Source organism: Dasypus novemcinctus, chromosome 31, assembly GCF_030445035.2.
Source record: "Dasypus novemcinctus isolate mDasNov1 chromosome 31, mDasNov1.1.hap2, whole genome shotgun sequence".
NCBI classification, from domain to species: domain Eukaryota; kingdom Metazoa; phylum Chordata; class Mammalia; order Cingulata; family Dasypodidae; genus Dasypus; species Dasypus novemcinctus.
This window is the reverse complement of record NC_080703.1, coordinates 18,182,422-18,209,493: the sequence shown is the minus strand read 5'-3', so window position 1 is coordinate 18,209,493 and position 27,072 is coordinate 18,182,422. Positions and strand designations below refer to the sequence as shown.

At 39.6% G+C, this 27,072-nt stretch overlaps 1 protein-coding gene across 1 annotated transcript in view; it reads right to left on the bottom strand.

The window, feature by feature from the left end:
- LOC101440942 (zinc finger protein 596-like) overlaps nucleotides 1–26,778 on the bottom strand; it is a 189,614-nt gene extending 162,836 nt beyond the window's left edge. Inside the window, exons 1-3 of the mRNA XM_058290790.2 lie at nucleotides 26,388–26,778; nucleotides 23,992–24,032; nucleotides 4,167–4,320 (exon numbers count right to left, since the gene is read on the bottom strand). The gene's annotated coding sequence lies outside the window, so the exon portion shown is untranslated. The remainder of the gene's footprint in view (nucleotides 1–4,166; nucleotides 4,321–23,991; nucleotides 24,033–26,387) is intronic.
- Between the last annotated feature and the right edge of the window lie 294 nt (nucleotides 26,779–27,072).

The following is a 27,072-nucleotide window of genomic DNA, read 5'->3' as shown; positions in this document are numbered from 1 at the left end:
CATAGTCATCCCCTTTGCTTAGGGAGCCTAGAGCAGGGCATGCTATGGCTTGAGAGCCTGAGAGCTAAATCTGGTTGGCCAACTGTTTTTGTAAATAAAGTTTTATTGAAACACAGCCACACCCACTCACTTGTGTACTGTCTGACTTTCTAGCTACAGTGGCAGTATTGAGTAGTTGCAAAAGAGATCACATGACTCACAAAGCCTAAAAGGGTAACTTTCTGACCCTTTACAGGCAAACTTTCCCAACCTCAGCAAGCATTGTCTGTGTCCTGAGACAGCTCAGCTATTAACTTGCTATATGACCCCAGACAAGTTGCTTTTCTGAATCTGTTTCCTCATCTGTAAAATGGGTTTGTGGTGGGGATCTGATCAGCTAGTGTATGTATGGACCAAATGCCTGACCCAAAGTAAGGTTTTGATAAGGATTTGCTATCATTGCTAACAGACTGATAACAATTATGACTGGTTGCTATAACATCACTGAGAACAAGGCAGGAAACTTTACCCCATTTCATGGGAGAGGAAATCCAGACTCAGGAAGAGAAAGTGGTTTGCCCTAAGTTTCATGCAGAGTGAGAGGCGGAGCAGGTTATCTTCCTGCTGGAAGTCCAGCGCTCTGTGCCCCAACACCTCCTCCACTCCCAATCCAAGTAAGCTCTGCTCCTCATTTGTGTTTGCAAGCTTGTGAAGCAGCTCACCTGTTTTTTAGTTTTCAGAGTCTCTAAGTACCCAAAGCTGCACAGAATTCATCAGCCCAGACACCGGTCAAAGATGATATGCCAGTCATCCATGCCACCGGAGACAGTGACAGTTACACTCTCCGGCTCTGCCATCAGAGAAGCCGTGGATAGATAGGGCTCAGGCACTCACTCTCTGGGCCTGCCTGGGGAGCTGTGCACCAGGCAAAAAACAAACTGCTACATGGTCAGCAGGCAAGGGGGTGTGATTTCTGTGCACGCAGATGAAGGCAGTGTGTCCTACCCTCCCCTCAGCCCCTACTCTGAAAAAGCACCTGCCACCTTCCCTTCTCCCCACTGCCTCAGACCTGATGTCCACTTAGGACTTGTAAGAGGTCAATGGCACGGAGGAGCATGTCATCGGGTTTGGGCTATTTTCCATAATAGTAACAGCTGACCTGTATATATACAGAACTGTTCTAAGTGCCTTAACTCCTCTCATCCTTAGCCATCCTGTGGTGGAAGGACAGGAAACTGAGTCAGAGAGGTTAGGGAACATCTCCAAAGTCACACAGTTTGGAAGTGGCAGTGATAAGATAGGAACCAAGACTGGCACAAGTCCACTGCCACTCAAAATTACTACTGGGGGGATCTGGGATGGAAAAGGAATCATGGTCTGTCCAGTAGAGACAACAGGAAGAACAAACAAGGAATTTGGGTTCTGGTCCCAGTTGCATCATCAAAACAAAGGTGTGGTCAGGAACACATAGTCCCACTTCGGTTTCTTCAGATACTAAATGAGCCCTACGCTGATGGAAGGTCCTCCCAGGTCCCAGCCCAGCTCCAGGGATGGCCTCATTCTGTTCTTCTGGGAACCCCAGGGACCAGCTCCTCTGCCTTCACGTCCAGTAATCATCCAGGGTCTCCATCCTCCTACAAGTGCCATCTCATACTTCACTAAACCATCATCTCTGTACCCCGGAGGTGAGGTCACAGACCCAGAGATTTTGTAGGGATTTTTATGGTTGGTGACTTCAAAGGAAAAGACCAAATAAAACAAAAAGAAGAGAGATGATACAGAGCTATGAAAGTTTCCAAAGTCTGGCCCAACAGCTCTTTGTGGGTACTGATACATGCAAGATACCTTGTTTCCCTCTTCTTCTGGATGAAAGGTTGGAAAAGACGACAGTTTGGGGTCTGGTACACCAATCACTTGCCGGGGCACCTTGCAGAAGCCCCTTCCTTTCCCTGAGCCTTACTTTCCTCATCTGTAAATGGATAATAGTATCGATCTCATAAAATCCTGGGACTAACCATGAAAACCACCTAAACCAGTGCCTGGCACATGGTGAGTGCTCCATAACAGCCAGCAGCTGGTCACCTCTGCCTTTCAGTCTTCTCCATGGGAAGGAAGGGGCGGGTTTCACGCTGGAATGGGCTTCAGTGATTTCATGTCATTCCTATGATGCCTCCTTGCCCCCTCACACTCACCTGCACCTTTCTTCTTTGAATCTGTGAGCTTCCAGCTGCCTGTTTTACTCAGGAGTGTGTGGGGTTAGAGAAAGCTATACGAGCTGGAGGAATTACCACTCTTATTCCCAGTGGTGGAATCATTCCAACTGCAAGTACCTTCAGATGGATCCACCTCCTTTCATCCACACAGCTGGGAGTCTAAGCTATTGTGGCCAGGGCCCTCCTGACCACACCCTACAATGACAGACCTCAGGATCCAAACAAAAGTTTCAGTGAGAAGCCATTTAACCCGTGTAGACTCAGCCTCATCAGCCCAATGTCTGCAGGAATAAATAAGTCCAGCTTCCCTGCAACTCATGTAGAGGACACCCACACTGGAAAGGAGTGTTCTTGCTGTTCAAGCTCCACAAACACTTGAAAAGTCATTTAGTTTTCAATCTGTGAGCAGGACACTACCAAACCAGGAAGCATTAAAGAGATCTTGGGGGATTCTTTCCCAGATTTTAGGGGGGAGGGTAGATGTGGGTTTTAGGGTTGGTTTCTTTTATTCCACTGATGCTTTTTAGGCAAACACATAAATCAGCATCAGCTATATTCATTAGATAACATGACTTGTTCAGTACAAAATTACCCATTTTGCATGATTTTCCCTCCTTGTAATTACTATAAATGGCTTAAGTTAATTATGTTTCTCTTCATGGAAAAATGTATTTGTCAAAGTGCTGAAACATCAAAAAAATAAACTGTCATTTGAAAAGAGGCAGAGTTGCAGATGAGCAGTCAGGGAATGGGGAAAGAAGTGGACTCACCATCTGGGGGCTGTCATTCTGACTGAGTAGGCACAATTTGTATTTACCAGCAGTGACAAAGGCATTCTTCTTAGTTAAGCACACATAAGTCCTGATGAGACAGACTGATGTCATCATTATTAACAATAATAGCACCTCAGGCTGAGAGAAAACCGTTTTCCGTCCATCCTTATCAGGGAAAATGAGAGTTGTCAGCCAGCCCCCAAAACTAGGCCCAGCATGCTGACTTGCAGGAACAGAGAGGGAATGCAAATTTTGGAATGGCTATGAGGAATACTTGTTATTTTGTTATGAATGTTTGTATATTTACATAAAGTAAATATCTTTGTTTTCTTCCCTGTCTAACCCCCTTAATGCATGATATAAATTTTATTTTATTAGCTTCATGTCATATTATTTAAGTTATAGGATATTGAGTTTGAGTGACTATTACCTAAGAACTTGGACCCTATTCTGAGGAGTTACTGTGTTTCCAGTTGTATGCAGGACAGTAGAATATAGTTAGGAGAAAATATGACTGTTATTGTTCTTATTTAGAGATTAAGTGTGGTTTAAGGAGATGTGTATGCCCAGGATGAAAAGGGATAAACTGTTATTGTTAAGTTCATGTGTGAAATTCACCAGTTGTTTTTTTGTTTGTTTGTTTGCTTGTTTTTTAGGTAGCCAATTTTTAATAAATTTCATTGACACATATTAATAAAGGCTACAATTCCTCCAAGGTGTACAATCAATGGTATTTGCTATAATCTCACAGTTGTGCATTCATCACTTCAATTATTATTAGAGCATTTCATTATTTCAGTATTAATAATAATAAACAAAAAACAGATAAAGAAACAAACAAGAAAATTCCTCACTTCTCAATCTCTCTATGCTTCCCCCACTGTACATAGCTAATGTTTCTGGCTATTCTATGCAAAGTATAAAATCAATGGATTTTAGTAAAATCATAATGTTGTACATTCAACATCTTAAAAATTCTAGAACAGTTTTATTACTCCAAAAATAATGAAAAAGACAATAAAAGGAAAGGAAAATAGGAAGGAAATCAAAAGGAAACATTAAAATAAAATGGTAGTAAAACAACGGAGAAATAGAGAATGAGAAACACAAATATATGACTGTTTTTAGTCAGGGTTCTCTAGGGAAACAGAATCAATAAGAGATAATCTGTCGATAGTAAGAAGTTTTATCAGAGTCTTACATGACCATGGGGATGCACAAGTCCAGGTTCCGCAGGCAGGCTGCAATCAGGGGCTCAAGTGGACGTCCAACCAAGGTCCTTGATGAGTCCTGGGAGATGGTCGCTGTCCAAAGTCGAGCTGGGAAATTCTCTCTCAATGCTGGAATCACTTCCCCTTTTAAGGCATTCAACAGATTGGATAAAGCATCACTCATTGCTGATGGAACTGATTGATGTAAATACAATCAGCTATCTATGATTTACCACTGCAGTGAAGTCAATGATGACTAAAGCCCATAAATACCCTTGTATTACAATTAGCCTAGTGCTTGCTTGACCAAACAACTGGGCACAATTACCTGGCCAAGTTGACACATTAGCCTAACCATCACAATGACCTATGGTAAAGAAATAACAAAATTATGGAAGTCTGATCTTACTAGAAATTAATTTAAATATGAAAGTAGGTAGATTGGCAGAAGTGATAAAAAGTGAAATGCAATCCAAATTTGTGCTATATGACTTAGCTGTAGATCCCCAAAAAATTAATAGACTGAAAGTGAAAAATGGAAAATGATTATTCCAGCAAAAAGAAACAAAAGTGAGTGAGATGGCTATAGAAATAGCAGACAAAATGGGCTTTAAGGTCAATATATTTTTAAAGTAGGAAAATACATTATATATTTATAAAAGATCAAGCCATACAGAATAAATAACAATTATGGTCACATACACACAAAGAGACTCAAATGTATGGAGGAATAAATGACAGAATAGTAAGGATAAATAGAAAGTGTTACAATAATAGTTGTAAACTGCAATATCTCATGTTTGGTAAGGGTTAGAGGTACTAGAGAGAAAATCAACAGAGAAGTAAAGGACTTAACAATATAAACCAACAAGACATAACCTACATGTATAGAACATTTTAACCAAGTTGGACAAGATACACAATCCTCTCAAGTGCATATCTATTTCACATGATTGACCATATTGTAAGATTCAAAACACACCTCAGGAGAGGGCAGGGCAAGATGGTGGCTGAGTGAGCACACCTGATAATCTCTCCTGCAAAGAAGAGGTTGGGCAGTGTTGGAGATTCTTTGGGACCAAGCTGTTTCGGGATTTTTGCAGGGCAGGAGGTGTCTGGACATCGATTTGGTGGGAAGGTCAGCTAACAGGGAGGTGAAGGTGCTCAACCACCATACCAAGGAACTGAGAATGTCTACAGCTGCAAGCAGGAGAATCCCATCCATCAGCCATGTGGGATCTAAGCCCCCTCTTGAATTAGAGGTGGAGTGGACATCGCCATCCCAGGGTCCACAGGATGGAGGAATAAAATATGGATTAGAGTGGACTTACTGGTAGTCTACTATAGAACTATTGTGACTCTAGCAATGGAAGAAATTGTATCATCGATGTGGAGACAGTGGCCCCAGGAGTTGCTGAGGGCAGGGAGAGGGAAGAAGAGATGTGATGTGGGGCATTTTTGTGACTTCAAGTTGTCCTGAATGGTATTGCAGGGACAGATGCAGGACATTATATATTCCGCCGTAATCCACTGAATGGATTGGGAGAGAGTGTAAACAACAACGTAAACTACAATCCATGTGGTGTAGCAATGCTCCAAAATGTATTCACCAAATGCAATGAATGTGCCACGATGATGAAAGAGATTGTTGATGTGGGAGGAGTGGGATGGGGTGGGGAGTGGGGTGTACGGGAACCTCATATTTTTTAATGTAACATTTTTTTGGTGATCTATGTGTCTTTGAAAAAAAAAGACAAATAAAAATTTAAAAATTAAAAAAAAAAAACCTTAGTAAATTTTTAAAAATTGAAATTATATAAAGAATCATCTTTGACCACAAAGGAATGAAACTAAAAACCACTTGCAGGAGAAAATGGAAAAAATAACAAATATGTGAAAATTAAAAGACACACTCAAACTACCAAAAAGTTAAAGAAGATATTACAAGGAAAAATAGAAATAACAAAAAAAGGGTCTCAAAACTACAACTTCTCACCTTAAGGAACTAAAGATTAAACTAAACTCAAACATAGAAGAAATAAATCTTGAAGTAAAGATTTAAAATTGGGCAAAGAAAAATGAAAATCAATAAAACCAAAAGTTGAATATTTGAAAAGATCAACAAAGTTGATAAACCTTTATCTGACTAAGGAAAAAAAGAAGAACTAAGACAAAAAGTGCTAAAAATCAGAAAAAAGTAGGGACATTACTACAAACTTGAGAGAAATTTTTAAGTATTATAAATGAATATTATGAACAATGTACTTTAATTAGATAATCTAGATAAAACAAACAAAATCTGAGAAGCAAGCAGACTACAAAAACTGTCTCAAGAAGAAACAAAATTAGAATAGAACTAGCAAAAGAGATTAAATCACTAGTCAAAAACTTCCTAACAAAGAAATATCCAGGAGCAGATGGTTTCACTGAAGAATTGTATTAAACATTCAAAGAAGAATTAACACCAATATTTTTTAAGCTCTATCAAAAAATAGAATAGAGATAACTTAATTATTTCATGAATGCATCATTATCTTTATATCAATGATTTCAATGATAGGAAACAACAGACAAATAGTTATGTTTAATTTGTATGCAAAATCTTGAACATACTAGCAAAGCAAAAACAGAAGCATATTTTAAGGGATTATTTAGGATGACCAAGTAGGGTTTATTCCAATTATTCAAGAGTGGTTCAACATACAGAAAAATCAATCAATAAAAACCTACTATAATAATTTGCAACAAATGTTCTACCACAGTGTGGTGTATTGTTAGAGGGATACTGTATGGGAATTCTGCACATGGCATGACTGTTTTGTAAGTTTATAACTTCTGAAATAAAAATACATTGTAAATATAATAATAAAGTGATTTGGAGGAAAATACACCAAATGTAAGATAAGAACTACACTTACCAGTACAATTTTGAAAATATTCTCCCATAATTTGTGACAAATGTCTCACAACAGTGCAAGGCGTTGGGGGAGGGTTGATGTATGGGACCCCTGTATGATGTTAGGCACGTTTGCTTTGTAAGTTCACAAATTTTACTATATACTTATTGTTTATGTATGTTCATTCATAAATGATATAATAATATGGACTGGGAGAAATACACCAAATGTAAGATACTTTGGTTAGTAGTAATATTTTGAGGATGCTCTTTGATCATTAGTTAAAAATGTTTCAAAACCATGAGAGGTATCGGTGGTAGGGTGAGGTATGACAGCCCTGCATAATATTATGTATGTTTGTTTTATAAGTTCACAACCATTACTATACACTTCTTGTTTATGTATGTTTAAGTATGAATGGTATACTTCAATAAATTTTTTAAAAATTAAAAAACCTATGATAACGCTATAATGATTAAAACTGTGATATTGGAGAAAGAATATACAAGAAGATAATTGGAACAGAATAGAGAGAAAAGATGTATATCCACACCAATATAGCGACAGTCAACTAAACTTTGACAAAGGAACAAAGACAATTTGTGGAAGAAAGGATAGTGTCTCCAACAAATGGTGCTGGAACAAATGGAAAACAAATGCAGAAAAAAATGAATCTAGATGTAGATTTTATACAGTTCACAAATATTAACTGAAAGTTAGGGGCGGGGCAAGATGGCGTCTGAGTAAGTGCACCCTCCTCATCTCTCCTGCAAAAACGGGCTGAGTGGGGACAGAATCCGCATAAGTGAGCAGTTTTAGATAGCACAAAGCAGGAGGTTTCTGGACATCAATCTGGAAAGACTGCAACAAAAGGAGTGCTTGCTCCAGGTAAAACCACAGGTTTCTGACACTAGAGCTGGAAGCTGTGGGAAGGCAAAACCCTCCCCTAGGGCTGACAGCCAGGGCATTCCCTGCTCACCTCCGGCCACAGGGCGGCGCTCCCGAGCCCTGTGTTCCCACAACACACGATCTCCGAGGCTGTGTTCCCTGAACCTCACGCTTCCCAAACACCGCATTCCCCATAACCCAGGTTCCCCAAGCCTGCATTCTCCCGAGCCCACATTCCCCAAACCCAGCGCTCCCCGAACTCCAGCATTCCCCTAGCCCTCCAGTCTCCAACAAACTCCGAGCCTGGAAGGGTTTGGGTGAGGGGGGCAGAGGGGCCTGAGGAGTGCAGGTTCAATTGGTGCCTCCTTTTTTCAGGCTTAGAGGAGCATGCCAGCTGGCTTGGGGAGAGGCTAAGAAGAGAGGAGAGGTGAATCTTCTGAGACAGCCTGATTTCTCTAAACGCCCTGGGATTAGGGAAAGTTGGTCTGGGAGAAGGTGGAGTCAGAAAACTGACTAGCCCTGTGTAGCACACCTAAGGAAGGGGTCAGTCGGACATGCTTTGTAGGCTTCCAATAGCATGTTTAGGGTTCCTGGCAAGGTGTGGGTGCTCTCTCTCAAAGAAACGAAGTCATTTTCTGTGGTGAGTTGGTTCACCAGGGTCCCAGTCGAATCTCCAAGGGGAGCCCTCACACGGCCTTCCTGCTGCCCTGGAAGAAAGGGAAGTGAGGAAAGGAGAAAGAGGGAAGGACAGATGCCTAAGCAGTTTGTTCAATTGTAAAGAGGATTCCTTGCTTGAGGTCTTGTTTGGTCTCTTTTGTTGGTTTGTTTTCTTGGCCTTTCTTTTCATTTCCCTCTCTCCTGACCACAATGGCCTTTTAATTCATTCTCTGTTCTTCTCCATATTCAGTTTACCATTTCGTTGTAGGTACTCCACTTTTTAACTATTATAACTCTACACAGCTTACATGAGTTTAATATCCATTCTCCTAGATCTCGCATGGTTCTCTAACATTTACTATCAATTCTACTATTACACTTTTTCTTTTCTTACCTCTTTTGCTTTCCCTAGCCCTAATATTTTCCTTCAAGGGAACTCAGACAACAACAAGGAAATAGAATAAGAAGAACAAAGTGTCAAGAAGAAGACTTAACACACACACACACAAACAGAATCTAAATAAACCCTGAGACTAGATGGAGAAGCTAATCAAATAAACAAACCCATCAAGATAAAATGATGACCAGACAGCAACAAAAAATTACAAACCATGCCAATAATCAGGAAAACATGGCCCAATCCAATGAACAAACAAAAACCAGGAAAAGGATCAGAACACTGAACAACTAACCAAAGCTCTCACAACATATATCATGGGCCAATTTAATAAAGTGAAGGAAGGGATTAAGGATATTAAGAAACCACTTGGAGAGCATACAGAAGAAACTGTAAACATACACAAAAAGATAATGGATATGATGGTGATGAACAGCACAATCCAAGAAATCAAAAATACACTCTCAGATTTGAAAAGGCAGAGGAAAGAATTAGTGATGTGGAAGACAGTACATCCGAAATGAAACAGATAATAACATTGATTGATAAATAGAATAACTCCAGCAAGGACTTACGGACCTGAATAACAACATAAAATGCACAAACATACACATTATAGGCATCCCAGAAGGGGAAGAGAAGGGAAAGGAGACTGAAGGGGTGTTGGAAGAAATAACCTATTAAGGGAGATGAATGTACATATCAAGGAGGCACCTTGCACCCCAAACAGCATACATCCCAACAGGCCCACTCCAAGACATATACTTGTCAAATTATCCAACGCTAAAGACAAAGATAAAATACTGAAAGCAGCAGAGAAAAGAGCACCATCACATACAAAGGAAGCTCAATAAGATTAAGTGATTTCTCATCTGAAACCATGGAGGAAAGAAGGCAGTGGTATGACACAGTTAAGGTACTAAAAGAAGAAAAAATCCCAACCAAGAATACTCTATCCAGCAAAGCTGGCATTCAAAATGATGAGGTTCAAAATAGTCACAGATAAACAGAAACTAAGAGTATGCCAACAAGAAACCTGCCCTTCAAGAAGACTAAAGGGAGGTCTGCAAGAGGAAAGAAACAGGAGAGACAGAGTTGGAAGACAGTGTAAGAACAACTAAAAAGACAAAAATAGAAATAAAAACAACATATGACATACACAAATCCAAAGAAAATACAGCTAATTTAAGTAATTTCTTGAGAATAATAACTAAATGTCAATGGATTAAACTCACCTGTCAAGAGAAACAGATCGAAAGAATGAACAAGGAAATATAACCTATATATATGCTGTCTACAAGAAACACATCTTAGATCCAGGGATTAAAGGAAATTGAAAGTGACTGGCTGGAAAACAATCTTACAGGCAAACAATAACAAAATAGGGCAGGAGAAGCTATATTAATATCGGACAAAATAAACTTTAAATGAAAAACTATTGTGAGACAAAGAAAGACACAACATATTAATAAAAGGGGTAATCTAGCAAGAAGAAAGAACAATCATAAACATTTATGCTCCTAACCAGGTGCCTCCAAATATATGAGTCAAACACTGGAAAACGTAAGTGAAGGAATAGATGCCTCTACAATTACAGTGGGGGATTTTAATACACCACTATCACCATTGGACAGAACATCTCAACAGAGAATCAATAAAGAAGCAAAGACTTTGAACAATATATTAGAGGAGCTGGACCTAATAGACATATACAGAACACTACACCCAAATACAGCAGGATATACATTCTTCTCAAGTGCAAATGGGTCACTCTCCAAGACAGACCACATGGTAGGTCACAGAGAAAGTTTCAATGAATTCAGAATGATTGAAATCATACAAAATAATTTCTCTGACAACAGTGGAATGAAGATGGAAATCTGCAAGAGCCAGAGACCCAGAGACTCAGATTAGGGATGAACATATGGAAGTTAAACAACACACTCTTAGACAATAGTGGGTCAAGGAGGAAATCTCAAAAGAAAGCAGCAACTACCTTGAAACTAATGAAAATAACACAACATATGAAAACTTATGGGATGCAGAAAAAGTTGTACTGAGATGGAAATTCATAGCCATAAATTCATACCTCAAAAGAAGAACTAAAATTGAAGATCTAACTGCATACTTGGAGGAATTAGTGAAAAAACAACAAACTAACCCCAAAGGAAGAAGAAAGAAAGTAACAACAAAGATCAGAGCAGAACTAAATGAAACAGAAAATAAGACACTGCTACAAAAAAATAAAACAAAGAGCTGGTTCTTTGAGAAGAACAATAAAATTGGCAAACCCTTAGCTAGACTAACAAAGGAAAAAAGAGAGAAGATGCAAATACAAAAAAAATAAGAAACAAGAAAGGGGATATCACCACTGACCCGACAGAAATAAAGAATATCATAAGAGGATATTTTGAAAACTATATGCCAACAAGAAGGACAATTTAGAGGAAATGGACAAATTCCTAGAAACATATTAAGCAGCCTTCATTGGCAAAAGAAGAAACTCATGATCTCAACAAACCAATCACAGGTAAAGAGATAAAATCAGTCATTAAAAACCTCCCAATGGGGGGTGAATGGGGACCTCATATTTTTTTAATATAATATTTTTTTAAAAATGAATAAAATAAAATTTAAAAAAACAAACAAAAAAAACCTCCCAACTAAGAAGAACCCTGGGCCAGATGGCTTCAAAGGTGAATTCTACACAACATTCCAGAAAGAACTAACACCAATCTTGCTTACACTCTTCCAAAAAATTGAAACAGAAGGAACATTGCCTAACTCATTCTATGATGCCAACATTACCCTATTACCAAAGCCAAACAAAGACACCACAAGAAAGGAAAATTACAGGCCAATCTCTCTAATGAACCCAGATGCAAAAATCCTCAAAAAATATTTGCTAATCGTATTCAACAACACATTAAATGAATTATACACCATGACCAAGTGCGTTTCATTCCTGGTATGCAAGGATGGTTCAACATAAGAAAATCTATTAATGTAATACATCACATAAACAGATCAGAGGGAAAAAATCATATGATCATATCTATAGATGCAGAAAAAGCATGACAAAATACAGCACCCTTTCTTTTTTTTTTTTTTATAAGATTTATTTATTTATTTAATTTCCCCCCCTCCCCTGGTTGTCTCAGCACCCTTTCTTGATAAAAACACTGTAAAACATAGGAATAGAAGGAAATTTTCTGAACATGATAAAAGGTACATATGAAAAACACACAGCTAATATCATTTACAATGATGAAATCCTAAAATCTTTCCCTCTACGATCAGGAACAAAACAAGGATACCCATTATCACCCCTTCTACTTAACATTGTGTTTGAAGTACTTGCTCGAGCACTGAGGCAAGAACCAGATATAAAAAGCATCCAAACTGGAAAGGAAGAAGTCAAAATTTCACTATTTGCAGATATCATCATCCTATACACAGAAAACCCTGAGAAGTCTACAAAAAAGCTTCTAGAACTTATAAATGAGTTTGGTAAAGTCACAGGTTATAAGATCAATGTGCGGGAAGCAGATGTGGCAACTGATAGAGCGTCCACCTACCATACAGGACGTCCAAGGTTCGGTACCCAGGGCCTCCTGGCCCATGTGGTGAGCTGGCCCATGCACAGTATTGCCGCACACAAGGAGGGCCATGCCACATAAGGGTGCCCTCCAAGTAGGGGTGCCCCACCCACAAGGAGTGTGCCCCACAAGGGGAGCCACCATGCACAAAAAAGCACAGTCCACCTGGAGGGACGATGCACACAGGGAGAACTGATGCAGCGAGATGATGCAACAAAAAGATACACATATTCTCGGTGCCACCTGACAAGAATGCAAGCAAACACAGAAGAACACACAGCAAATGGACACAGAGAGCAAACAATGTGAGGGGAAGGGGAAAGAAATAAAAATAAATCATAAAAAAAAAAAGATCAACGAACAAAAATCAGTAGCATTTCTGTATACTAATAAGGAGCAATCTGAGGGGGAAATCAAGAAAAAATACTGGGAAGCGGATTTGGCTCAACAGATAGAGCATCCATCCGCCTACCACATGGGAGGTCCAGGGTTCAAACCCAGGGTGTCCTGACCCGTGTGATGAGCTGGCCCATACGTAGTGCAGATGCATGCAAGGAATGCTGTGCCACACAGTGGTGTCCCCCCACACAGGGGAGCCCCATGTGCCAGGAGTGCACCCCATAAGGACAGCCACCCAGAGCAAAAAAAGCACAGCCTGCCCAAGGTGGCGCTGCACACACAGAGAGCTAGTGCAGCAAGAAGACACAACAAAGAGACACAGATTCCCGGTATTGCTGACAAGAATACAAGGAGACACAGAAGAACACACAGCAAATGGACACAAAGAGCAGACAATGGGGGAGGGGGGAAGGGAAGAGAAATATATAAAAAATAAATCTTAAAAAAAAATACCATTTACAATAGTGGATTAAATATCAAATACCTAGGTATAAATTTAACTAAAGACATAAAAGACTTAAACACAGAAACCTGCACAACACAGTTCAAGAAAATCAAAGAAGACTTCAATAAATGAAAGACTATTCCCTGCTCATGGATAGGAAGACTAAATATCATTAAGATGTCTATCCTACCCAAACTGATTTACAGATTCGAAGCAATCCCAAATCAACACAGCACTTTTTAATGAACTAGAAAACCTAATTACGAAATTTATTTGGAAAGGAAAGAGGTCCCAAATAGCCAAAGACATACTGAAAAAGAAATTGGAGGAATCACACTATCTGACTTCAAAATTTACTACAAAGCTACAGTGGTAAAAACAGCATGGTATTGGCATAAGGATAGACATACTGACCGATGGACTCAAATTGAAAGATCTGATAGAGATCCTTACATATACAGTCACCTAATATTCGACAAGGCCACCAAGTCCACTCAACAGGGAGAGAATGGCCTCTTCAACAAAAGATACTTGGAGAACTGGGTATCCATATGCAAAAGAATGAAAGAGGTGGTAATCTCACACCTTAACAAAAATCAACTCAAGACAGATCACAGACCTAAATATAAAGGCCAAGACCATAAAGACCTTGGAAAACAATGCTGGGAAACATCTACAGGATCCTGTAATAGGAAATGGCTTCATGAACTTCACACCCAAAGCATGAGAGCAAAAGAACAAATAGATAAATGGGACATCCTCAAAATTAAAGCCTTTTGCACCTCAAAGGAGTTTGTCAAGAAAGTGAAAAGAGAGCTTACTCAATAGGAGAAAATATTTGGTTACCATATATCTGGTAGAAAACTAATATCCTGCATATATATAAAGAAATCCTCTATCTTGAAAATAAAAAGACAAACAACCCATTTAAAAAATGGGCAAGAGATTTGAACAGATGCTTCTCCAAAGAAGAAATACAAATGGCTAAAAAGCACATGAAAAGATGCCCAAAATCACTAGCTGTTATGGAAATGCAAATCAAAACTACAATGAGATACAATCTTAATCCCATAAGACTGGTGGCTATTAAAAAAACAGAATACTACAGGTGTTGGAGAGGATATGGAGGAATGGGAACACTCATCCACTGCTGGTGGGAATGCAGAAGGATCCAGCCATTCTGAAGAACAGTTTGGCGGTTTCTCAAAAAACTAGCTATAGATTTGCCATATGACCCAGCAATTCCACTGCTGGGAATATACTCAGCAGAACTGAAAACAAGGACACAAACTGATACATGCACACCAATGTTCACAGCAGCATTATTCACTTTTGCCAAAAGTTGGAATCAACCCAAATGCCCATCAACAGAAGAATGGATAAATAAAATGTGGTACAAACATACAATGGAATACTACTCAGTTATATGAAGGAATACAGTACAAAAACATGAGATAACATAGTTGAATCTTGAGAACCTTATATTGAGTGAGGCAAGCCAGGCAGTGAAGGACAAATACTACATGACCTCCCTGATATGAAATAACCATCCAAGCTGTCTCAGAGAGGTAGAGACTGGACGATACGCTTACAGGAAATTGGGGGCAGAGGAAGGTTGTGAGCTGAAGCCTACATGGGTGAAATCTACGATAAAGTGGAGGTAAGTAGTTGTACAAGGATCAGGATACTATTGGGTCAGCTTTGCAGGCTTGAGGGGGGCTAGAGTTGGGAGGGATGGGTCAGATGGCCCAAGGAGTTGGGGAGAGGGTTGGGGGAACAGATGAACGTGGGAGATTGTCAGGTATGTGGTTGAAGCTATAACACTGAGAAAACCCTTTAGAAAATACAATAAGGAAGGGTTACCTGTTTAAGATGCTTAACAGGGTACATCTGGCACAGGGGCAGGCTTCTAGGGATTGTGCGAGTGATCACCTTGTCACAGTGTGTTACATAATTGTGGGAAGGTGTACCCCCAGGGAGGCCTGATGTTCTCAAACATGGGGAATTGTGTCTCTCGAGAGACCTGGTGGCTCCCAATGGGTTTAGGGCAGTCTAGTATGCCAAGCCCTCAATATTGTTGCAAGTATCTATGAATCTGGCCCTTCAAGCAGTGAAGCTTGGTTGTCACTGCAGGCCCTGAGGGGAGGCAGAGAGAGGAATAGAATAGATGGAAGCAGGGTAACTGGGGGGGCAATGGAAGTGTTCCACAAGACCGTGCAATGATGGATATAGGACATGTTGAATTTCACCAAAACTGTATAAAAGTCTATAGGCTAAAATGTAAACCATAATGTAAACCATAATGTAACTAAAAATTTGGAAAATTGTACAGTTTAAAATGTAAACCATAATGTAAACCAAAATGGAACCATATTAGCATTGATGTGGAGGCTGTGGCCACTGGAGATTCTGTGGGGAGAGGGAGGAATAGTTATAATATGGGGGCATTTTTGGGGCATTGGAATTGTTCTGAATGATGTTGCAATGCAGATACAAGCCATTATGTGCTTCAATATGTGTCCATAAATTGCAACAAATGTACCACACTAATGAAGGATGTTTTTAATGTGGGAAAGTGTGGTAGGGGGAGGGTGTAGGACATACCAGAATCTCCTATCTTTTTATGTATCATTCAAAGAATCTAAACTTTCTAAAAATGTGAAAAAATATATAGGGCTAGAAATTGTATCAATCTAACAAAATGGCAAAAATCTCACCAAAGACGATCTGGAATTTCCATCTCCATTTTGGGAAATATTCAATTAGACAAAATTACTCATTACTCTAGAAATAGAGCTCCAAAACTAAACAGCTAAACGGAATGCCTACTTAGTACTAAGAATTTACTAAACTTATACAAGAAAAATATTTTCATTAAAGGACTCTTTGCAAAAGACAAATGAGCAAGCGTAAGCTCAGAGGATTTCTGTTTTGTTTATCTCTGTTTTGTTCTGACAAAGGGCTAAATTTGTTTTAATTGAAGTTATAAGCTCTCTATTTGTGTCTGTCTGTATGTTTGATGTAGGACATTCTCCTACCTCTGAATGTTATTACAAAAGTAACTTATGAAATTCCTTTAAAGAACTCTCTATTCAAGTTGGCTTAAAGATAAATAAGCACTTATATATAATTTAATACTCTTATACTTCCAGGGATTAAGAAAACCAAACTTCTAATATTTCCTGTGAAAACAGAGAATGCGTAGAATTAATCCAATTTTTTTTTAAATTTCACATAATTCAGGTAAACCCTAGGCAAATAGGACTGATTGAAAATTAACCAAATAAAAATAGCTATGTCTTGGGAATTATCAATACAAAGTAGAATATAAGCACACAATTTTATTCTAGTTTGGTGTGTTCTTCCTAAATTTATGCATTGTTCTAATAAGATAATATAGCATTATATCTACCAGATCCTTAAGATGATAAAAAAAATGTAATCTGAATTTTGAAGGAGGTTGTGTTGAATTCAGTTTACAAGATGTTTTTGACAACAAATACGTAAGGTATGCAGGATGGGTTTTGTTAAGGGAATGGAAAAGAGTTTTCTCTAAAAGTAAAATAACAGGTTTTTACAGAATAAAAAAAAGGAATGTGTAAGATAATCTGAATAGATACAGAAAGTTGTAGGTTTTCAGAAAATGGATTTTATCTAACATGGTCATGGGTGGTTAAGATTTGATAGTTTATACGATATTTAAGAGTTTCCTTAGTATCTTCATGCAAAACTAATATCTGATTTTCTTTTCTTTACAATGACAAAGTATTCTTGGATTGTTGGTCTACTCTTAAAAGAGTTAATAAAAGGGTTTCTAAAACATCTGCGCAAACTGCTTAGAGGGAAAGACTCAGTATCTTATCAGAAAAACCTTCTATGCTATATATTCTTTATATAAACATCATTTAATTGCTTTAGGAAATGTCTTCTCACTTTTGAAACAAACTATTTTTTTTACCACCATGCTACTGCCTCTCTTTATTTTTTAAATATTTTGTTGTCACTTTCATGAAGGAACTAAGTATTGTTTCACAGTTTCCCATGATCCTAGTTATCAAAATGTTAAAACCTAACTTTTGACTGCTTCCCTCCAAAAACTGAACAATAAATAATATTTTCTTGAGCTCAAACTCTTATTGGGATTTTCCAGAGCCCCTGGAAAATCACAAAGGATTTTTCTCTTTCACCTTGTAAAAAGAAAGGTCATAAACTAATTATATTTTATATGTTATCAGTTACAGAGGAAGTATTATCAAATTAAAAATAATTTTGTAACTTTCTGTTGGCTAAATTATAGGATAAATGTTATTAATATAAGCATTTCAGAAATTATATAAAGTTCTTAGAGACTTGTCTATATCCTAGTGTCCATCAATTGTCCAAGTACTGATAAGTCTGATCTTAGACAGTAGTATTACTGATCATAAGGTCAGTTGTTCTTAAAATAATATTGTGTGACCTATCATCTGATTGTTCACTTTTGTAGAACAGCAATAAATTACCCATGGACATTTTAAGTTTTCTGTTATCTATAGATAGTTATTATTCTGATGCTTCCCTGAAAACACTTGCAATCAGCTGCTGGCCAGTGTGCTTCATCTTCAACATAAAGGGCTGTCTCAGAGAACAATGGAAGGACTATGCCTAGTTATCTCAGGCAGCATCTTCTAATAACAATCCTTAAGTAACTTTGAGAGAATACCACTGTACTAAGTGAAGATCTCCAGAATTTTAATGAAGAAGCTGATACCTTCTTGAGATTGATAACAGAGGATCTAACGAAACACAGAATAATTACTTAGGGCTAAATGAACTGTTAAAGAATAATCAGAGCTTTCTTTGAAATTATTGTTAATATTTTATTGTCCCGTTTTCTAGATATAAGGGATCCCTTACGGAACTAAGCTATCCATAATTCATAAAATATTCATCGTTATCTCCTTGCCCTGACCCCTCAAGAGTTTGAAAGCTCTTACTGAATATTCTTAAATTTATGGTACTATAATTATTTTCATAGATTCAATCACATCTATTCTCCTTGTTAACAGGAAATAATCGGAGTAAAAGGTTATACAACCAGGTCTTAGGGATGTTAATTCAAGAACACAGAGAAAACTCCAAATCTACTGCATATTACAGCCCCTACCTTGATGCAGCTGTCTGTTCTTACTCAAACTGTGTTAAAGATTCAGCAGAAACTGACAAATTAATTATAGCCTGGACAAACTTATCTCTGAGCAGGCCTAACATTTTCCTCTGAAAACTGTCTACTTAGGAGATCCTTCTACTTCACCTCTTAACATTCACCTAAAATGCTGCAATGTTATTGACCCTGCTACTGTGCTACCTTTATCCAATGAGGGGACACCCCATGACTGTAAACTGTTAACTTCAAAATTAATGATGCCACACATGCTCTTATGACCACCCAGATGTCATTCTATTTGTTAATGCTTCTTATGCTAGAATTGTTAATGGTACATTCCAAACAGGCTACATATACCACATACTGATTGAATAAGACAGCCATTCACAATTTTCTTCCACAAAAAAGGATGACCTCTGTGCTCTAACCCAACCCTGCTATCAATCAGAAGGAAATTCTGTTAACATCTATAGCAGCGGTTCTTCTTTTCCATGGACCCCTTTGCCAGTCAGGTGAAAACCATGGACCCCTTCTCAGAAAAGAGTGGCAGATAGTTTTATGACAATCAACATTGGCATGTCTTTAAATTAAAATTTCATGCCCCTTGAAATCTTTCCCCTGAGTTTAGAAACCCAGATCTATAGTGATTTCAGCATGCTATGGAAGCAAAGGGGGTTCCTCACTGCTGGTATGCCAGCTGAAACTTTTAGACCAGTAAGTTATCTTCTTTCTACCAATTTACTCCCATCTCCTGTTGCCTTCATTAGGATAAAGGTTTGGGAAGCGGACGTGGCTCAGCTGGTTGAGCATCCGCCAACCATAAGGGAGGGGCCAGGGTTTGATACCCAGGGCCTCCTGACCCCTGTGGTGAGCTGGCCCATGTGCAGAGCTACCATGCGCAAGGAGTGCCGTGCCCCACGCGCAGTAAGTACACCCTACAAGGGGAGCCACCCGGCCTGAAAAAAGCACAGCCCACCCAGGAGTGGCACAGCACATGGAGCGCTGATGCAGCAAGATGATGCAAGAAAAAAGAGACGCAGTTTCCCAGTGCCAGCAAGGGTGCAAGCGGGCACAGAAGAACACACAGAGAGTTGACACAGAGAGCATACAATGAGGAGGGGGAGGGGAAGGAGAGAAAAATAAATAAAAATAAAAATCTTTTTAAAAAAGATAAAGGATTAAACAAAAAGGACTAAGCCTGAATATTTTTTGAAATGCACTTGCATATTTTCATGCAAAAACAGCCACTAATTAAAAAGCTGTAATTATAAACTTACTACTGTTGAAATTAACGGAAGAACCTAACCTTTCCTGGTCAAAAATTTTACATTTGGCCCTCTGTTTATTCATACCATTCCTTTTAGGAAACTCATATTCTCCCCTAATGAAATTGTTCCTAGCAGACCTATCTTTGAAAATAAATTGAGAACTGATCACTTACTGTCATATCATGGAATCTGCAAATCTTTAATGCATTATGCCAAAGATTATCTTCAAAAAGTAAAGGATACCTTTCCTGTCCCACATGACAGACATAACATTAATCATAATCCGTCACCAGGATAATGGGTCTACTGGAAATGACAGAAAAGACAGCCCTAGATCCTCATTTAAAGGAACCCTGCAAGGTACTCCTAACTTCTGATAATACAACTTAATTACAGGGTGTTGTGTCATGAGTTCACAACTATGAGTTACTCAACTATGAAGAAATTCCATCCTCCAATGTCATTTTTCTTTTTCAATATGTCTTTGAGTATTTGGAGCCTCTTTCCCTTCCAAATAAATTTCATAGATTTTCCAGTTCATTAAATGAATGTTGACTTAATGTGCTGTGTTGATTTTTATTGGGACTGCATTAAATCTGTAGATCAGTTTGGGTAGGATAGACGGCTTAATGATATTTAGTCTTCCAACCCATGAACAGGGAATATTCTTCCATTTATTGAAGTCTTCTTTGATTTCCTTTAACAGTGTTGTGTAGTTTTCTCTGTATAAGTCTTTTACATCTTAAATTTATTCCTAGGTATTTGGTTTTTTAATTTACTATTGTAAATGGTATTTTTTTCTTGATTTCCTCCTCAGATTGCTCATTATTGGGTAGGACAGACTAGTGCCTGTGAGGACAGACTAGTGTGTCAAGCCATCAGAATTGCTGCAAGTATCTATGAATCTTGTCCTTAAGCAGTGAAGCTTGGTTGTTACTGTGGGCCGCAAGGGGAGGGGGAAAGAGGAAGAGAATAGTTGGAAGAGGGGGTAACTGGGGGGCAATGGAAGTGTTCCGCATGATCATGTAATGATGGATACAGACCATGTTAAATTTCACCAAAAATTTATGAAAGTGTATAGTCTAAAATGTTACCCAAAATGTAACCCATAATGAAACCCAAAATTTATAAAGAGTACAGTCTAAAATGTAAACCATAATGTATACCATAATGGAACCATGGCTACTAGCTATGTTTCAATATCTGTACATCAGTTGCAGCAAGTGTAACATTCACATGTAAAAAGATCATTGCTGAGGAAGGGGGAAAAGGGTTTGATATTGGGTATATGGGAGGCCCCTATAGTCTGTATGTGACCTTACTGTGATATAAAACATGTATGAAGACATAATAAAAAAAAGGAGATGTAGACACGGGAAAAAATGGAAAAGACTGTCTTGCCACTGTACATAAAGGGCAACACCTATCACAGTGATGAAAGGCAAAACGTAAAAAAAAACTTTTTATGATTTTTTCATTTTTTAGTACCCCAATTTTTTTTTACTTTAGTTTTTCTAAATAATCTAATATTATGTATTCTATTTCTAATCTTTAAACCTATCATTACTATTTCATTTTCCTATTAATTGAATTTGACAATACATTAGACTTCATTTTTTAAGAAGTTTTGGATCACAGAGGGGTTCAGCTATGACAGGGGAAGAGCACTGGTGTGGGGTGTCATTGATGGGGCATGCATGTAAGGTATATAGATATGTTCAGATGTTCATTGAGTATTGACATAGTGGGTAGAGTTTCACATGACAATGGAGGGACTGCTGAGTTCCCATTCCAGGGAACTCTGTCACACTCCCCAATGGAGCAGCAATAATCCCCCAAGTGCAAGGGCAAAGACCAGTGAAGAAGGATGCTCCAATGATGGGCCCTTGATACTGATGACTATGCTTATGTACCTGTGCACTTAAAATTTCAACTAAGCCTAGAGGTGCAGGGTGCCTAAGAATTACCTCCTGAGAGCCTCCATGTTGCTCAAATGTGGCCACTCTCTAAGCCAAACATAGCATGCAAATGCATTACCTTCCCCCCCACCATGTGGGACATGACCCCTGGGGTTGAGCTTCCCTGGCACCAAGGGATTACTACCAATCACCAGCTGGTGATGCAACTAGAAAAAGACCTTGAATAGAAGAGGGAAATGGTAAAGACAAATGAGTTTATATAGCTAAGAGACTTCAAAATGAGTTGGGAGGTCATCAGAGGGTGTCACACTTACACACATCTCAGCAGGATCTCAGAGACAGCCAAAGTAGATATAACCCCAAGTAGTGGTGCTCCTGAGGGCTGCAGAGATACTCAGGACCTACAGTCATTGCAGCTCTGGAGTTCAGTGCCTTACTAGTGGGCCTAACTTTGGAACTTGTCCTCCTGAGTGTGATGGAGTTGGACTCAGATGTGACCTCTCTACACATGCCTCTTCTGTTACTTTTACTGAAACCATGGTTAGTTTTAGGGTTGGTATATGCTCAGGAGACTTGAATCTCTGGACTGTCCATGTGCCAGCTGGGCCCTGAGCTTCAGCAGAGTTGCAACACTTGCTCTCTGGTTCATTGGTCTTACCCAGGTCAGCTAACAGGGAGGTGAGGATGATCAACCACCACACCAGAGAACCAAGAGTCTACAACTGCAAGCAAGAGAATCCCATCCATCAGTCACATGGGATCTAAGCCCCCTCTTGAATTATAGGTGGATTCAGCATCACAATCCCAGGGTCCTCAGGATGGAGGAATAAAGTATGGATTAGAAGTGGACTTCCTGATATTATATTATAGAATTATTGTGACTCTAGAAATGGAAGAAATTGTATCATTGATGTGGAGATAGTGGCCATTGGAGTTGCTTAGGGCTGGGAGATGGAAGAAGAGGTGTGATATGGGGGCATTTTTAGGACTCGGGAGTTGTCCTGAATGATATTGCAGGGACAGGTACAGGACATTATATATTCTGCCATAACCCACTGAATAGACTGGGGGAGAGTGTGATCTATGTATCTTTTGAAAAAGATAAGAAAAAAAGAAAAAAATTCCATCAGAATCCTGGACTAATTATGGAGACTTAAAAATCAAACAAACCAAGAAACAAAGCATAAAATGTCAAAAAGTAGATGACTTATTCCCTAGGTGACAAAAACAAGACCTCACATAGACTCTACCTTACTAATACTTAACATGCATAAAATCTTTGTATGTCCCTATGCTTTGTCCTTGCACTGGCCTAGAGAGACAATGCCATTGTCTTCTTCTCCAAGGACATTTCAAAGGAAGGGAAACTGAGTACATAAACCCTGATCTATGCACATTGCAAGGGATCACATTTTTCTACCCAAAACAAATTTCTTTCTATCGCAAATGCTTCAGTCTCTCTGGATCAGACAGCACCATTTGTTTCATATCAGATATGACTAGCAGACCCATCATCATCTTTACTCTGCTTTAAGCTTTCTTGGATCTGAAACTTGTAACCAAAAATTGAGAATTAACAGAAGTTTATGATTATTAACTCATTATACAGATGCTTTTCTCCTTATTTTATCAGTATATTATACAAGAGCCCACAGCTAATACCTGAATACCTGAAATTACTGAAATTAGTTAGGTCAACCTACCATTCTTTATGGTTGTTGCAAATAAGTCTCACCATTGTGTATACTAACTAATGAGATGGTTATTCCAGTCTGACTTTACCTTTGTTTATGGTTATTTCAAAATTAGTCTCACCCTTGTGTATACTTACTATTGTGGTATTTATTTTTGTTTACAGTTCTTCAGAAAACTAGTTTGTGTATATTACTATTGTGATTTTAACCATTCTACCCTCCCCAATTTGAATCCATAAAAACCCTAAACTCCACACAGTGGAGGAGGCAGATTTCTGAGCCAATGCTAGACCAATGAGCTCTTTGTTATCTTAGCAAATAAACTTTCACACTTAGAACCACAGTATCTCAGGAATTGGTCTTTATAGTGTATTGGAAGGAACAAACCTGCTTTTGCTCAGTATTAACAACACTATAGACACAATGGTTGAGAGAATTATAAAGATATCATAGAAGAGTTTGGAAAATTTACTATAATAGTCCATATGCCTCCACTACAAGCTTACCTTAACAATGCATGTCCACTTTCAGGTTTAAGGTACTGGAGCTGAAAAAGATTCACAACACAAATAAATGTTGGTCAGCCTTTCACTTGGACTCTCAGTACCACAGACTCCTATATACAAAGGACAAATGATAATATTCCTGTAATGAATTTATTTTAAAAATTCACCTGAACTGTAGTTACATTGTTCTATCAGGCAATATTTTTATTGTGGAAATTTTATCAGATATTTGCCTGGGCAGTAAATCATCTTAATAGGTGATAAATGCCTGGACAATGTGAATTTTGTCTCCTCATAATTTTTTAAGGACTTACAATAAATCTGAAACTTCTCACTGGAATACTCCCCTCAATCTACAGTCTCAGGCAAAACAGGATTTATCCAGGGAGCTATTGATTCCGGGTTTGCTTCTTTGGGCAAACTGCTGCTACCTTGGTGTAGCAGTTTGATATTATTGATGAATTCTAAAAAGAAATACTGGATTATGTTTGTAAACTTATCTTTTCCTCTGGGCATATTAGATTATATTGGATTCATAGGTTTACTTGACGAAGTAATTATGTAAGCCTCTTGCGCCAGTAGGGCATTGAGTCCCCACCCTTTGGTGAGTGGGGACTCACAGATAAAAGGCACAGCAAAGGCCAGAGTTGAGGGTTTTTAATGTTGGAGGTTTGACTTTGGAGTTTGATGCTGAAACCTTAAGCTTGAGCCCCAGGAAGCTCACAGAGGAAACAGATGCAAGCCCCAAGAAGAGAGAAACCCTGAACCCAGGAAAAAGAAGACCCTAGAAGGGAGAACCCAGGAAGCCTGAACCCTCACTGACATGGGCAGCCATCTTGCTCCAACACCTGAAAAGAGTCTTTGATGAGGGAAGTAACTTATGCTTTATGGCCTGGTATCTGTAAGCTCCTACCCCAAATAAATATCCTGTATAAAAACCAACCAATTTCTGGTACTTTTTATCAGCACCCCTTTGGCTGACTAATATACTCGGACTGGGGTTAACAGAAATGAAAACAAGTTTGGATATTATCAATCACAATAGGAGAAATTATTGAATCTACTGTCAGAACTCTAGCTGTACAGCAAGTCATCAAATTTATTAGATAAACTTGTTTTAGATCACAGCACTACCAAATTTGTTACTTATTAGCTGAAACAAGGAGGCATTTTTGCCATTGCCAACATCACCTGTTCTACCTGGTTACACATTGCTGGGGAAGTTGAGGCACCATTGCATGAAGTAAATAAATAGACCACAGAGTTTAAACAGGTAAGGCCTTCCTCAAGATGCTGATTTGATCAAATCAAATGGGTCCTGGGCTTAGAAATATACTATGATGTAGGCAGTTGGGCCATTTATCACTTCAGTACCCACTATAGTCTCCCTGGTGCAGTGTTTCCTCTCAAGGGTCTTTAATGTGTCCCCAGCCACTTGTGATTTCTTTATGTCTGGGATGACATAAAAATGATGACTATGGAAAAACTGGCATCATGACCCTCTAAGAGCCGAACATGAAAATAACTGCAAGCACTCCTCCAAGATCTTAGGCAGTAACAGAAAATGGGTTAAACACCCTACATTTTGATCACAACTCTCACTAGTCAAGAGCCAGATCAAACTGGGAGAAACTGTCAAATAAAGTAGGCCCTACATGGAGTCATTCACGCTAAGCCCTACATCAGCAAACTGAAGCTTAATTTGGTTTCCACCGCTTGTAAATGCTCCTTTCCCCAGAGCCTAAAAAATAACAACTTGCCATAACTTGCCACATTATTTCCTCTCCTCCTCCTCCAGGAACCTTGATCTGTTTTGTTTGTTTATGTGCAGATACTTGTCCCCAGCTCTTAAAATTTGTTTAAATTCTCTTCCTCATTCAGTGCCCCATTTTCCTGACACTTCATTTCTGGGACTCTCCAGTCTAGCTGCGGTTCAGTTCAAACCTCCCCCTCCATTTTTTCCTGTGAGATTTTCTGCCAAAACCTTCCCTATTAGGTTATTCTGTCTCTGAGATTCAGGCTGTCATTACAGAAACTTGGGAACCCCAGAAAAGCCCGTTCTTCATTTAAAGAATCCCACCAACAGGAACTGGCCTGAGTGCGCGCACCCCTCAATCACAGCCGTTCTGCTGCGATTGTGCTCCCCACCGCCCTAAAACGGGGCCTGTGGTTCTCAGACTCCTCAGCAGCTTGCTTTCAGCCCTGGGCCTCCGGGCTTCCCTCTCAGCTCCCGGATTTGCGGGGGGTTCTAACTCACTGCGGCGAGTTCCTCTAAAACCCGTTTCCCCGGTGAGAGGGGCCCGGGCTGCTCGCTGCCCCCCGAGAGGCCCCAGCTTGGCCGGGACCCGCTGCGAGGGAAGGGAGGCGCCCCGCAGGCCCTGGGCGGCGTTTCCTACCTGAGAGTTTCCTCTTTCTTCATTCCAGCAATTGTGGAGTCATCCCGTCTCTACCACTCTCCCGAGTGTCTGGGGTGGTTTTTTCAGGGTACGGCTTCCGTCGCCGTGCTAATGACGTCACCGCGCCAACTTTGAATTTTTTTATTAAAGCCACCTGGAGATCGAGCCGGGGGGCTCCGGCGCGGGAAGCAGGTGCTCAACCGCGGGGCTCCCTCCGCTCCCCAGTGCGAGTGGGTCTTTTCATTTGCTTGTTTTGTTTTCAGTCGGTTCCAGGGACGGCACCCGGGACCTGGTACGTGGGAAGCAGGAGCTCAAGCGCTTGGGCTACATCCGCTCCCTCACTGATTTTTCCTGGAACTTTATCTCAAGTTCAGAAAATAAAATCAGAGACAAAAGGCGGCTTGACAATTTACGGGAGGAGTAATCTCAAAAATTCTGTCCAGTCCCTTTTATATTATTTAGTCCTAAAAAACAAACTCAATTGTTTCTCTAGTGTTAAGAAAGACACTGCAACGGCTTCCCCTGCGCCCGCGGGCTCGGGCTGTGGGTGGGGGGGCCGGCGGGGCTGGGAGGCGGCCGGGAGGCCCCGCCGCCCCGCGGATCCCCCCGCGACTCCCCCGCGGATCCCCCGCGGACCCCCCCCACCGCCGCCGCCGCCGCCGCCCCCCCGATCCCGCCCCCGCGG